This window comes from Trachypithecus francoisi, unplaced genomic scaffold (assembly GCF_009764315.1).
Source record: "Trachypithecus francoisi isolate TF-2019V2 unplaced genomic scaffold, Tfra_2.0 Lachesis_group16, whole genome shotgun sequence".
NCBI classification, from domain to species: domain Eukaryota; kingdom Metazoa; phylum Chordata; class Mammalia; order Primates; family Cercopithecidae; genus Trachypithecus; species Trachypithecus francoisi.
The window spans coordinates 29,031,501-29,047,108 of record NW_022681461.1 but is presented as its reverse complement, the minus strand read 5'-3'; the positions used below and the strand labels follow the sequence as shown (position 1 = coordinate 29,047,108).

The 15,608-nt window shown below is 37.2% G+C and overlaps 1 protein-coding gene and 1 pseudogene across 4 annotated transcripts in view; both read left to right on the top strand.

Annotated features, from left to right (window-relative positions):
* Positions 1–15,608, top strand: part of PIP5K1B (phosphatidylinositol-4-phosphate 5-kinase type 1 beta) — a 310,533-nt gene that overhangs the window by 43,886 nt on the left and 251,039 nt on the right. The window lies entirely within an intron of this gene.
* On the top strand, positions 6,231–6,382 carry LOC117099532 (annotated as a pseudogene).

The following is a 15,608-nucleotide window of genomic DNA, read 5'->3' as shown; positions in this document are numbered from 1 at the left end:
GATTTCTTTCTTTTTTTTTTCTTTTGAGACAGAGTTTCGCTCTTGTTGCCCAGGCTGGACTACAATGGCATGATCTCAGCTCACCGCAACCTCCGCCACCCAGGTTCAAGCGATTCTCCTGCCCCGGCCTCCCGAGTAGTGGGATTACAGGCATGCACCACCACGCCCGGCTATTTTTAGTAGAGAGGGGGTTTCACCATGTTGGTCAGGCTGGTCTCGAACTCCCGACCTCAGGTGATCCACCCACCTCTGCCTCCCAAAGGCATGACCTACTGCACCCGGCCAGGTTTCAGATCTTTTCTCCAGCCTCTGTAGGTGGCAATGTATGAAGAAAAAAGAATGAGCGTCCGAGGTGGACAGAGCTGGGTTCAAACCCCACCTCTACCACTTGTTAGCCATTTGTCCCTGGGTACATGACTTGAAGTTCCCTCATGGTAAAATGAGAATAATAATGTCTACTCATGGTCCCCCAAATATATCCACATCCTGATTCTTAGAACTTGTAAATGTTACCTTATTTTGAAAAATAGTCTCTGTAGATGTGGTTAAATTAAGCATTTTGAGGGGATTACCCTATATTATTCAGGTGGGCTCTAAATGTTTCACAGGCATCCTAACGAGAAAGAGGCAGAGGGGGACAGAGAGGGACATGCAGGGGAAGGTGATGTGAAGACGTAGGCAGGGAGTGAAGTGATGTGGCCACCAGTCAAGGAGTGCCAATTCTGGAAGCCACCAGGAGCTGGAATGGGTGAGGGACAGAGTCCCCCGGAGCCTCCAAAGAGAGCATGACCCTGCCAGCACCTCAGTTTCAGCCCAGTGACATTGGTTTTGGACTTCTCGCCTCCAGAACTGGGAGAGAATAAATTTTCATAATTTTAAGCCACCAGATTTAGTGTCATTTGTTACAGCAGCCTCAGGAAATGAATGCACTTCTCTTATAAGGTAACATGACCACCTGTAACCACGTGTTACAGTTTGTTTTCCTCCTAAAAAGGACAGAAGTCCCTGTGTCAAAGGTGTTTCTCAAGCTTTAAGTACAGAGGTGAAGAGTTTGAGAGCAGGGTTTCTCAGCCTTGGCACTACTGACACTTAGGTGCCAGAACATTCTTTGTCGTGGGGCGATGCTCTTCCCTGAGGATGTTCGGCGGCATTCCTACTCACTAGATGCCAGTAGTTCCTTCCCCCTAGTTACAACAACCACAAATGTCTCCAAATATTGCCACATGTCAGCTGGGGGACAAAACTACACCCTGTTGAGAAACACCAAGGTAGAGTACAAATTAAGTACAGCTTAATCCCAGCCCCATCACTAAGTAGCTGTGTGGCCATGGGCAAGTTAGACACCCTCTCCGAGCCCCAGTTTCATTATCTATAAAATAATTGCAGTCCCTATATCACATGGTTGTTGTAAGGATATTCAAATGATGTAATATATGTAAAGGCTTCAGAACAGTGCCTGGCAAATTGCAAAGTATTTAATGCAGGAAAATGGTTATTAACCCATGCTCTGCCATACTACTTTGTCACACTGTTTTCCATAGTTTCTGTTAAAGAATTAATGGCCACTGAAAACATTTTCCAAACAGTAACTTCTGTTATGAAGATGCACATATGTTTTGAAATTAAACATCCTTCCTTCATTGCCCTCCCCTCTCGCCTTTCAGCTCCCCAAGATTTGTATGCGTAGGTTGCCTGTCAGTTATGCTAACTCACTGAACTCTTTATATAATTCCCTGGATAAGCTGTAACAACAAGCAAAACCCCTTCCATCTGTCAGTGATAGTTCTATTATTCCATAATTACAGCTTTCTCCTTGGTGACGTAGCTGTTGCATTCACTTATGAATGTATCAGTGTCTCCATTCAAATGTGTGAAATATTTAGCAGTGTTTAGCAGGTTTTGGTGAAATGTTAGAAAGTGATTTGAATAGATACCATCATATACTTTTGTAAGGAAGAGGAACGTGCTCCAACTGTGACCCAGGCCACTATATCTCTAAACACTGGAGACACAGCAGTGAATAAAATGAAGATCCCTGTTCTCAATGAGTTTGCATTCTAGCACATTAGAATACTTATATGCACAATCAATTAGTAAATGGTAGAGTGTTTAGATAGTGATGAGACTGTGGGAAACCAGCAGTTTAGGGAAGGGGGTTGGGAGTGCTGAAGGTGGCACAAGGGGGCAGGTTGTGATATTAGAGGGGACCGTTTTTAATCCTTTCATGGGGATAATGAAAATATCTTTGACGTGGATTGAAACCAGTGTTTGTTGATGCACCTCTGCTGGTGACTAATGGTTGGAATTCCTAAGTCTTTCAAAGGTGGTGAACCTTTTGCTCCTTCCCCACAGACTGCCTGGGAGTGCCTTTCAGAGTTAAGCCATGTGGCTTTCGTTTATCCCAGCTGCTGTGGGAATTCTTTATAGAAACGGTTCAGGGATCATTATTGGCAGTGCAGTCTCAGGGAAGAAGTATGCCTGGTAGTTACTGTAAAGTGGATGACTTTGGGGAAGTCATGTAACCTCTAAACCTCAATATTGTTATAATTGTTGTAAGATTCAAATGAAATAATGTATAGAAAGCACGTAGACTTGTGTCAAGAGCATAATAAATTATCAGAAAATGTTTGCAGTTATAATTTTATGATTAGCATAAAAGCATATTTCTAAGGTACTATGTAAATATTCATGGCAATTGTCATTTCTTTCTGAAGCATACCTATAATTATCAACTTTTCATAGGCAAACATTCCTTGCATAAACCTTGCGTGCCAAAGAGGGGTCTGCATAGAGAACCTATGAATTGATCTCTTGTGAGCTTGGGCTTGGACACTCTTTGAATACTCTGTGCAAACTTTCACAAAGATTGAGATGAGAGAATAGAGGCAGGGAGTAATTTAGGTAATAAAAGTCCAGCTACTAAAAATGCAGTTTTGTAATTCTCATAGATGACTCCAGAGATTGACTTTTCTGGGTAATTATATGGCCCTTCATTTTGTTGGTAGAGATTTACATAGACATTTGTTAAATGATTTTAGAATAGAATGAGTTGCCTAGTTATGCTAAGTGAATGAGGAATTCCTCAAAGAGTCATGGGCTTCATTGGGAAATGGTCAAGATCAAGGATGGAGCACATCTTGAATTCATTGCTGCACTGCAAGGAAAGTTTGGGAGCTAGCAGAAGAGGTAGTTACACAACATTGTGAACATCCTAATGTTTACTTTAAAATGCTTAATTTTATGTTATATAAATTCAGATAATAATTTTCTTAAAAATGGATTTCTGACAGTGCTAGACTTCAAGCTCAGATTCCCTATTTTCCTATCTAATTATTTAAAAGAATTGTTAAAGAATATGATAGACTTAACATATTATATATATGGAATACATTTTCTTTAACTTTATTAATGTATTAAAGGTTTTATATTTCAGTATATCCAACATGCTTGTTTGCTCGTTTATAAAATTCAGTTCTTCCAGCTCCAGAATTTTATGGTAATAGATTGATTATACAAGTAGAGGACAAAGCTATATCCCCACAGTATCTGTTATGGTATCTTGCCCATATTAGGTGCCCAATAAATGTTCACTGAATTGTATGTAGGTTGTTTTCTGAGTTGCCCATAACTTTATAATGTCATACATTAATGCAAGTGGGGTTGAACTGGACAGTGTTAGAGATCTTCAAGTTCAGCTTGCTCTAAGATGAGCAATAAGGCCGAGAAGTTAGGTCACTTACATAGTTAGTGCAAGGGTAGGAGATTGCTTTTTAACTTAACATGTGTAGAAACATGCGTAGGTAATTCATTCAGCCATAGCCATTGGAATATGGTTTGGTTTCCTTTTTATTCTCTTTTTTTTTCTTCCTTTCTTTTTCTTTCTTTCCCTCCCTTGCTGTCTCCTTTGCGCCTTCTCTTCCTTCTTTCTTTTCCTTTCTCTTCTTTTAGATTTAGGCAACCTGATAATGCAGAAAAATCATGTTTCTAGGGGACTGCAAAGCCCAGATTTCATCTCATCTTTTGCCAGGAGTTACCAACGTATGCTTTAGTCAGTCTTCTCTGGATTTTTCTTAACTCACCTATTAGATGAGAAGGGTAGTGCTTATTTTCAATGGAATGCTCTGCTTTTGAAGTTAATTTACAAAAACTTTTTATTGATTAAAATTTTAACTCTCTTTCTGCCATATGATGCAGATATTTCCTTCAATTTGCTTGCCTTTCAGTTTTGTGAAACTGAAAGATTTAATCTCTGAGATTAGTTGTTAGATCTAATATTTTTCCCTATGATTTTGGCTGTTGGCATGCAGAGATAGGTCTTTTCCATCCCACCATTAAATAAATTGTACTTTAATTTTCCTCTAGTACTTTTGTGGTTCCATTTTTTACATTTAAATCTTATTGCATCTGAAATTTATTTTTGTATAAGGTGAGAGGTAGGGATCTAACTTCATATTTTCCAAAATGAATAGCCAGTTAGCCAAACTGATTTAAGAATCCATCTTTTTATTACATTAATTTGAAATGCCATATTAATTGTATACTGAATTCTAGCCTTTTATTTTTAAACATTTTAAAGAACAGAATAGAAGAACAGAATAGGTTTAAATTCCTATAGCTTTATGACACATTTTGATAACACATCTTGATATCTAGTTGTGCAAGCTCTATCTGCGTGGTTAAATATGGTTTATTTCCCCCCACATTTTCTTGAAAATTTTTTTATTTTTTATTTTTGTTGAGACCGAGTCTTACTCTGTCATTCAGGCTGGAGTGCGGTGGCATAATCTTGACTCACTGCAACCTCCACCTCCCGGGTTCAAGCGATTCTCCTGCCACAGCCTCCCTAGTAGCTAGGGCTACAGGTGTGTGCCACCATGCCCAGCTAATTTTTATATTTTTAGTAGAGATGGGGTTTCGCAATGTTGGCCAGGCCAGTTTTGAACTCCTGACCTCAGGTGATCCACCCGCCTTGGTCTCCCAAAGCGCTGGGATTACAGGCGTGAGCTACCATGCCTGGCCGTTCTTGAATATTCTTCATGATTGTTCTTCTATAAGAACATTAGAGTAATTTTGTCAACTTCTAAACAAAACTGCTAGTGGGATATTAATTGTAACTCCATTGCATTTCTATGTTTATTTGAGGGAACATTGTCATCTTTAAAATTAAGCTTTAACATTCAGCAGGATGGTGAATCATTTTATTAATTTAAGTCTTCTTTTATGTTCCATGATTTTTTTTTTTTTTTTTTTTTGAGTCTGGCTCTGTTGCCCAGGCTGGAGTGCAGTGGCGCTATCTTGGCTCACTGCAAGCTCTGCCTCCCGGGTTCACGCCATTCTCCTGCCTCAGCTTCCTGAGTAGCTGGGACTACAGGTGCCCGTCACTACGCCCAGCTAATTTTTTGTATTTTTAGTAGAGATGAGATTTCACTGTATTAGCCAGGATGGTCTTGATCTCTTGACCTCATGATCCACCCGCCTCGGCCTCCCAAAGTTCTGGGATTACAGGTGTGAGCCACCGCACCCGACCGGTGCCATGATTTTTTAATGTTGATTCTGTACACCTATCTTTTGAATGTATTCTATTTGTTTATACTCTTTCTTTCTTTTATGAATGTGAATTTTTACCCCATTGTATTTTTTACCTGTTTCTTTCTAGAAATTAGGGAAGCTATTGATTTTTGTATATTGGCTCTGGTTTTATTTTCAGGTGATTCTACTGAATTTTGTCAGTGGATTATCGTTTCATTTCCAAATAATAATTTTATTTTCCAGTTTAACATTATTTGTAATTTTTACTGCTTTGGCTAATACTTCTAGAAAGATATTAAAATAACGGAGGTTATAGGAGGCATCTTTTTTTCTGACTTTAAAGAGAATATCACTAGAGTTTCACTATCATGAATGATTTGTGGTTCTCTTCCTATAGTACTCTGGCAGTGCTAGTCTCTTTCTTTAAATAACGTGTTATCTATATGTGATCTTCTTGATATATAGCAGTTGAACTCTGTGAAAATGGCACCTATATTTACCTGGAACTCTGTCTAAACAGTGACCAGTTGATCTAATAAATAAATATATTTGATTGTGCTTCTCTCTCTGCCTTGCTGAACCTTGAAAGATCTGTAAGAAGTAATTTGAAGTGCATCATAATCGTTAGGAAAGTAGATCAAACATTTATGTAATGTAAAGCCTTAATTTTTCATGCAGCATTGTTAAGACCTTAGATGTACATCGCTTCTCGGCCTTTTGGCTAAGATCAAGTGTAAGACCTTAGATGTACAGTGTAACTGAATGGTTGAAGTTTACACTCATACTTCAAAAAAGAAATGTTTTCCTTTTATTGTTTTCTAACTTTGGAGACTGCTTTCCTAAAGAATCCACTTTTGTTTTTATTACTGATCTGTGTTTTTGGATAGCACCATGGCACCTTGAAAGCACATTTATGAGTATACCTCTGCTTACTGATACCACAAGAAGTTTGCAAATATCACAAATGTATTAGGTGCTAATATCAAATGAAGATACTAATTCAAAATGTATTCATGTACTTTCATAGATATAGACCCGTTTTGTTTCTCACTGCTCCCTCATACAAATAATAAGTTGCTCTGTATAAGTAATACAAGATTTTTCCTCCTTAAAATGTGGAAAATATTGAAAAACAGAGGGAATATAAGCCTGTTACTAGGGATAACCACTGTTGGTATTTACAGTTGTTTTGTGTCTGAGTAATTGCTATCACACTACATACCGGTTTGTATACTGTCCTTTTATCTAAACATTGCAATCACATGTGTTTTTCCTAGATGATGGAACATTTAAATAAGAAAACTAAACTTATTTAGGCTAGTTGGGCTGTGGGAATCTGAAGTCAGAGGTGGTCTGTGCAACCTTACAAATGGGTGGAGCCAGAGGATGAACTCAGCATGGTTCACCCACAGTCTTCAAATAGTCATTGATCCAGGTGTCCTCAGACAGCCTGAAAAACAATGCTTAGATCATCCTGCCTGACCTCTAGGAAGCTTAAGGTCACCTGAAGAAAATATTCCTTTTCTTTCAGCAACGGGGTGGCCTCTGAAACCTGGCCCTACTTTGCCATCTTTGATCAGTCGTCTGGCATTGATTACAGACTATTAACAGTGTAGACTCATTCCTGTTGTGCACAAAGAACCATGTGGAGAAGGAGGCTGCATAAATTGTCTTACTCCTAAGACCAAATTCCAGGCCTTTGGCCATGTGTTATTTCACGTAAATATTTTTTAAACATCCCCCCCCTTCACGCCCCGTTTGACAGGTCAGCATGTCTCCCTCCATTGTGTAATATTAATTCTAGAAACTTATAGCAGATCCATTTCCATTTCCAAAGCCAAAAAGGGACAGCTTGAATTAGAATTTAATATGAAGAGTTTGTAAATTGCTTATATTCTTATTTTGTCAGCTTGACACATTTGTGGAAAAAATAGATGTCTAAAAATGTATAGTAGCTGCTATGCAGTCTGCAGTCTGTGTATTCATTCTTCTTTTACAGTTTTTGTTTTACAAGGTCATCTGTAAATTAACAGCCTACCAACAAAGATAGTATTGCAAAGAGTAATTTCGAACATCTTTTTGTCCTAATCATCTTTGCATTTCAATTAATTGAAAATGAAGAGAATTAGAAAAGAATTTTCTTTTATCTTTCACCTTGTTTGAGGATTCTGATAATGTGTACATATGTTATTCTTCTCTCTACATGGTTCCTCTATCATTTCTTCTTTGCACCCAACAAATATCTTATATTTTTGCCTATATTTCCATTTTCTAGAATTTCAGCTTAAAATACTTGTATGTATCTCAATCTTTAGACGAGATTTAAAACAGCATTGTCTGATAGAAATACAATGAGAGCCACATGTGTAATTTTATATTTCATAGTATCCACATTTAAAAAGTAAAAAGAAACAAGTAAAACTGATCTTAATGATATATTTTATTTAGCCTAATATATCAAGAATATAGTTTCAACATGTAATCAACTATGAAAAATTATTAATATATTTTCTATTTTTTATTCAGACTAAATCTGCCAAATCCAGTTTATATTTTATACTTATAGCATGTACCAGTTTCGACACGAAGCTTTCATTAGAAATACTTAATCTGTGTTTAGATTTCATAACTTTCATAATTGAAAAAGTAGACTCACATTCCCAAGTTGTTCCAACATACTTAGCAGTTTCCCAAGAACAGAAACAAGCATCAATTTTTTAAAAACTTCAATTACCATTATATAAAATTTAAAGTTCACCATGTCAGTTACAGGCTTACCAAATACTAAATGGCTGCATGTGGCTAGTAGCTAGTGGCTATAGTATTTGGCAGTACATTTCTAGAATTTTAATTTTCTATTTTAAAAGACAAGATTAGAATTTCAATAAAAAATTACATTCGTGACATGGAAGGTGGCTTAAAAGAAAGACGTTGGCACTACTGGCCAAGGTAGTAAAACTCAGATAGGAGAAACTTCAGAGACCTACCTTCATTAATCTTAGCTCTGGTTTATCCTGACTGAAGAGAACTAGGGGGCTTCATTATGTTTAAAAAAAAATAAAAAAAGGCCTTGAAAAATGTGAGTTCCTACCTCTTTCTCTCTGAAAGAGTCAGTAGAGGAGGATGCTTGTTTTAGACCTTTGGTTATACTCCTGCTGTCTCTTGTAAATTCTTTAATGTGACTTTCTGAGAATGCTCTGACCATGTGTGGATACTAAGCCCTTTAAAGGGTGACTGAATATGTGATTTTAAAATTATTTTTAATTTAAAAACCGACACTCATTTAGTTATCAGAAAACATTTACGTATGTTTGGAGCAACTGGGTATATGCGTCTACTTTTTCAACTGCAAATTTTATGAAATCTAAATATAGTCACAAGATTCCAGTTCCAGATAAGATGAAGTAAACACAGTTTACTCTGACTCTGCCACTGAGTGCAGCTATAAAACCTGGATAGAATGCATGAAGCAGCTATTTGAGGACCCTGAAAAGTAAATAGTGGCAGGATGATGAGGGGAAATGACCAGAATTGGAAGTTCCACCAAATTGACAAAAGAGGGGTAAATCTGGTTCCTATTACTTCACTACGGCCAGAAGTGGAAGTCTCTACAAAGGCTTTGAAAACTACACTGACTGGCCGGGCGCAGTGGCTCAAGCCTGTAATCCCAGCACTTTGGGAGGCCGAGGCGGGTGGATCACAAGGTCAGGAGATCGAGACCATCCTGGCTAACACGGTGAAACCCCATCTCTACTAAAAAATACAAAAAACTAGCCAGGCGAGGTGGCGGGGGCCTGTAGTCCCAGCTACTCGGGAGGCTGAGGCAGGAGAATGGCGTAAACCCAGGAGGCGGAGCTTGCAGTGAGCTGAGATCTGGCCACTGCACTCCAGCTTGGGTGACAGAGCGAGACTCCGTCTCAAAAAAAAAAAAAAGAAAAGAAAACTACACTGATGTTGGAAACATAACCCACAGAAAGAGGTTTAGAACTTGAAGCCTGAAGCTATTCACGACAATTGCCTGCTAAGAGAAAAATAGCAACATTCTCAGTAGGATTGAAACAAAACCCAGAGTCTTGTAATAGAGTGTTCCACATGTCTAGGATACAACCCAGAATTACTTGGCATATGAAGAACCAGGAAAATTATCCATTTTTATGGGGAAGGACAGTTGACAGAGGCCAATACTGAAATGGCAAATATGTTGGAATTAGCTAACAGACTTTTAAAGCAGCTGTTATAAAAATGCTCAACAAGTAAAAACAATCACTTCTGAAACAAAAAGAAATTCTCAGCAAATGAATACATGATATAAAGAACCAAATTAAAATTTTAGAATTCAAAAATGCAGTAACCACAGTTTTTGAAACTCTTAACTAAGTAGGCTCAGTAACTGAATGGAGGTGAGAGGAAATTCAGTGAATTTGCAGATAGCTCAACAGAAATTGTACAATGTGAACAACAGAGAAAAAGGATTAGGGGGAGAGGGTAAGCAGAGCCTCATGGACCTGTGGAATAATAATAAAAGATTTAATGTTCATGGCATCAGAACCCCAGGAAAAGACCAGGAAAAAAAGTATGGTACTGGAATAAGATTTGAATAAATAACAACTGAAAAATCCCAAGATTTGGCATAAAGCTACAGATTCAAGAAGTTCATAAAACCCCAGACACAAACCCAAGTAAATCTCACCAAAACACATCATCATCAAACTGCTGAAAACCCAAGACAATAAAAAATCTTGAAAACAGAGGAAAATAATGCATTACCTATAGAGAAACAATGATTGAATGACTATGTATTTCTCATCATGGAGAAAGTGATATAACATTTTAAAACTACTAAGAGAAAATAATTGTCAACTTGGAGTTCTATATTCAGCAAAAATATCCTCAAGGAACTTTCAGACATTCTCAGATGAAGGGAAACTAAAAGAATTCATTGCCAGTAGTAGACCTTGTATAAGAAAATTGCTAAAGGAAGTTCTTCAGACAGAAGGGAAATGATGCCAGAAAAGAATTTAGAACATCTGGAATGAAGGCAGAAAAATAGAAATGGTGAATATCTGATAAATACACTAGACTAATCTTCTCCTCTTTAGTTCTCTAAAATATGCATAACGGTTGAAAGAAAACAAGTGTTGTCTGATGAGGTTTTTAATGAATGCAGATGTAATATATGACAACTATAGCATAAAGCAGGGAGTAAGGGGACTTATGGGGTGTTAAGATTTTTACATTCCAGTTGAAGTGGTGAGGTACTCTAAGTAGACTGTTAAAAATTGAGTACAGCATGTGTATTATAATCTCTAGGGCACTTAGAAAACTATAAAACATGTGGAAAAAAAACAATAGAATAAAGTAGAATACTAAAAAATATACAAATAACCCAAAAGAAGGCAGGAAAGGGGAAACTGAGGAATGAAAAACAGAAGAAACAAACAGAAAACAAGTAATAAAATGGCATCCCTAAATCCAACCATATCAAAAAGTACACTAGATATAAATGTTCTGAACACACCAATTAAAAAACAGATTGTCAGAATGGATGAATACAATCAATATTTTCAAAGAAAATTTAACACCTGAAATGAGATGTGCAGTAAGTATAAACTGCAATCCAAATATTGAAAACTCAATAGAAAAAAATGTGGGATCTCATTATGTTTTACATTGATTTCATGCTGAAATTTTTTTGTATACTGAGTTTTAAAATACATTTTTAAAATTTCACTGATTACATTGTATATTTAAAAAGATGACTACCAGAAAAATTTAAATTACTTGTATGTCTTACATTAAAATTTCCATCAGACAGCAATCTTCTAAGGTATGGCTTTTGTAAAAAATGAAAAGAAATATTTCAGGCAGCAAACAGGGTTGGTCAGAAGCTACATTTTCGTATTAGTTAAAACATTAGGAGATCTGGATTAGCGTTTATTAAGGGTAACAAATGTAGGGCTAAATGTATTAAATTTAGTAATACTATATAAAACAATTTTGGTGTGCAAAACATCTGTGGCTAGCTACAAGCTCAGCTCTGTGGCACAGTTCATGTAACTCAGCCATGAGCACAGCTCTCTTTTGGGATGGGTCATCCATCCATTGCTTTACCTAGTATTTTTCACAAATCAATAAAAACTACTTCTAGTTAATCAGAACTAAAAATATTGTTGTCAAACTACTCTTTCTCTGAAAAAGTTACTTTAACCATACATTCCAACCTGAAGCCAACAGATGTCCTCAGTGAAAAAAACAAACAAACGGGACTATTCCAAAGAAATGCAATGGAGGTGGACGTGGGAGTTAAGTTATCTATGACCAGTGTCTAGTGGTGTTTCTCATTAACTGCTGAGACTGGAGTTCTGTGAAAAGGAGAATTCATACCCACATTTCTCAGAGTGAGTTGTTGGCCTATCTAGTTGTTAGGACTTTGGGACAGTCCATGAGTCAGAGACGAACCATGAAGGCCAGCTCACTCTGCTGGACTCTTCCTCTAAGTTGTGGTTTAACATTTAGCTAATAGAGACTCCATTGCTTATCTCTCTGTCTTCACCTCCATACTGTAAGCTCCTTGAGTCCAAAAAACCATGACTATTTTGCTTAAAGTTCTGCCCCTAGTATTAGCATAATAACACATAGGAGCTCACAAATATGCTAAAAATAAATGAGCATATGCCAAAGTCTGTCTCAGCCAAGCCTTGCTGACAGGGGGTGGAAAGGTATTTTTGGCTTCATTCTAAAGAGTGCTATTTTCAAATTTTCCTGTTGACATGTTCTACCTCATAAAAACACATACATATTTTCTGATGGTTGCAATCTGGCAGATAGTGATCATTTTGGTTTTAGTTTTAGTTTTATGTATATCATTTAATCCTAGTTACTAGTAGCATAAGGAATTGGAGAATAATTGGAGAGAGAGAGAATGAAGATTCTTACATTGGCTATGCAACTAAGTAGCTGTGAGGCCTGGAGTATAGTATTACCCAAGCCTTCTGATGTGGATGTTTTCATATGCACATTAATTACCTGGAGTTGACCAGATGTTCTCTGAGGTCTCTCTGGCTCTTGTAAAATGGAATGAATCTTGTATGCATAAAGCCTCAAAATTCCATACCAATTTGCATATATTTCAGACCATTGCTATAAAATTGCTGTGAAGTGTTATGGTAGAGAAGGCAATGACCATTAAGATATGGTAGTCTGCTGGAGCTCTTGGCTCTCCTTTGGGGGAAGAAATATTCACATGCTTTAGAGATTATAGAAATAATGTATTTCTTCTCTTAGGTGAAATTTCCTGTATTCATTTCTTATTGTTGCTGTAACAAATTTACACAGAATTAGTGGCTTAAAACAATGCAAATGTATTACCTTATAGTTCTGGAAGTGAGAAGGCCAAAATTGATCTCATTGGACTAAAATTAAGATGTCTACAAGGCTGCCTTCCTTTTGGAGGCTCTGGGGAAGAATTCCTTTTCTTGCCTTTTCCAGATTCTAGAGTTAGGTTGCATTCCTTGGCTTATGGGCTTCTTCCATCTTCAAAGCTGCAATAGCCAGTTAAGTCTTTCTCACATCATACTACTTGTACACTGACTCTTATGCCTCCCTCTTGAAAGAACCCTTGTCACTGCACTGTGCCCACTGCATAATCCAGGATAATCTTATTTTAAGGTCAGCTGATTAGCAATCTTAATTTTACCTGCAGCCTTAATTCCCCTTGCCATGTGATAGACTATAGTCACAGTTTCCAGGGGTAAGGATGTGGACATCTTTTGGCAGTCATTATTCTGCCTACCACATTGCCATGTTTCTGAGTTTTTAAAGTTTTAACCAATAATTGCAGAGCTAGTAATTTATTTTCCTCTGTTCCCTTTTCACACTCTGAATTAGTTAATGGATGGCAGGAATCAACTGAAAAAAATTAGGGCTAAGTAATGTCCTGGATTAACTGAAGAGATTCTCTTCAGGGAAAGCTGTCACAATCTCCAGCTATTTCTTAAAGCTGGTTATATGTAGAAGGTTCTTTTACCTAAGATCATGTTCCTATCCACAAAAATATAGAAACTGTGTCCTTTTAAAAGAAATAGAATGTATTATCTAAGCTTAATTTTTTTTTACTTCTAATAAAAAATATCATAAATGTCTGCCAAAGTTCATTGTGCAATTTTTTTCTCCCTGCTGAGCAGGTGGTTGAAAGTCGTGGAATGTTGTTTTTCTGAATACAGATGCATAATGCCCACAGTGAACATGCTCATTAAAACAGAAAAAATTAGACTGTATTAATTTGCATTTCAGTCCATTCTTGGGTAGATTTTTTATGTGTAGTTCTCACTGTAATTATTTGTATCTTTGGAAATGCCACATCTATTTGCAGATTAATTATGCCATTATCAAAGGCTGAGAAGGAAATCTTCAAAATTCATTGTTAACATTTAAAGAAAATGCACAGGAAGCTGATATAGAAGAGATAAACCAGAGATTTTTGAGTGTACTTATAGTGGGCAACAGAACTAACACTTATCTTTAGGTTAATGGTATTATTTAGACTTGCACTTATGAAGTGTTGATTTGGAGGATAATAAATTGGTTAAGAGGGCTCAATGGTTAAGTTCCATTTCACATTTATTATGGTCTCTGTTTCAGCCACTCAGTCACTTAGAAACATTTATGAGTGTATGCGATGTGTCGCTTCCTTTAGAAGACAACGGGGATACTATCCTTAGAGCTCCCATACTGTGCAACTCCACGTGTTGCCATTTTCCTCACTCTGTAGTCTATATGAGTGGTACCCTCTGGAGTAGTGTAGTTATAGAATATGAGGCCTTATGCAGGGACCCTGGCATTCTCTATGAGAGAGGCTGTGCACAGTGGGGAACAGATTCACAAACAGACTCGTGTTATGTGTGAATAGGTACCTACGGTAATAAGAGCACAGAAGAAGGGAGCATCTGACTTTTCTTAGGATGGACTGGGATATCTGGGTTTTTCAGAGGAAGCTTTGCTCAGAGTCTTGAAGGATCAATAGGAAATGGTGAGACAAGAAAAAGTTGGATGATTTTCTGGGCCAAGCTGGCAGCCTGTGCAAAGAGGTATGCAAAAGCATGCTACATTTATAAGACTTGCAGATATTTGAGTATGACTTAAGTGTGAGATTCATGTGGGCAGGTGAATGAGGCAAAGCATTTAACCTTCCTGTGCTTTACTTCCTCGTTTAGTAAGACCAATAAAACAACACTACCTACCTCATGGGGTTTTGTGAGTTTTAAATGAGATGTCATCAGTAAAATGCTTAGGTTAGGCTTGATATTTAAAAAGCACTCAACAAATGTCAGTTGCCATTGTAGACAATCATGATGATCACAATGATATTACATGAGGTTGAAAAATTAGGCAAAAGCTACAGAGCCTGTGCTAAGGAGTTTTGACGTAATACTGTTGGCTGGGGAAATTGTGAAGGATATTAAAAAATAATACAATTCCCAGCTCTGTAGATTTATAAACTCCGTGTCATCATTTGGCAAGGCTGATTAGACCCCATGAATGATGCATACTACTCATTAGAGAGACTGATGAAGAAAAATGCCATTTTATCAATTTACACTCAAAATAGAAACCACTCAGCATGCTGTGATAATTATGGCAATGAGGTGGTGTATTTCCTTCCCATGAATTGGTAAATCTCCTTGAGCTCCTGTGTGAACATCAAATAGTTTCTTAAGTGAGGATGAGGAGAGTCGGAGTAAATGTAAATGAATGCTTTGAAAGGTTGGTGGATTAGCCTTGCTCACTTACTACTTGTCTGCTAGAGAGATGAGAAACAGGACCTGGTTGGTACCTTCTCTGGAAATACTGGTGACACTCTGATCACTCTGATTTTCTCCTCCCTCTCCTTTTACAGATATCCCTTTTTTGGACACCCCTCTACTACAACTTCTTTTTTTTTTTGGAATCATCACCTTTGTTTCAGCATGCTTTCAGGAGATGTCAGTGGTTTGCCAGTTCATCTTGATTTTCTTTAAAGTTGGATGCTGTTTGGTGATATTTTGGGGTTTACTTTAATCTCAACAATAAATGGTCTCCAT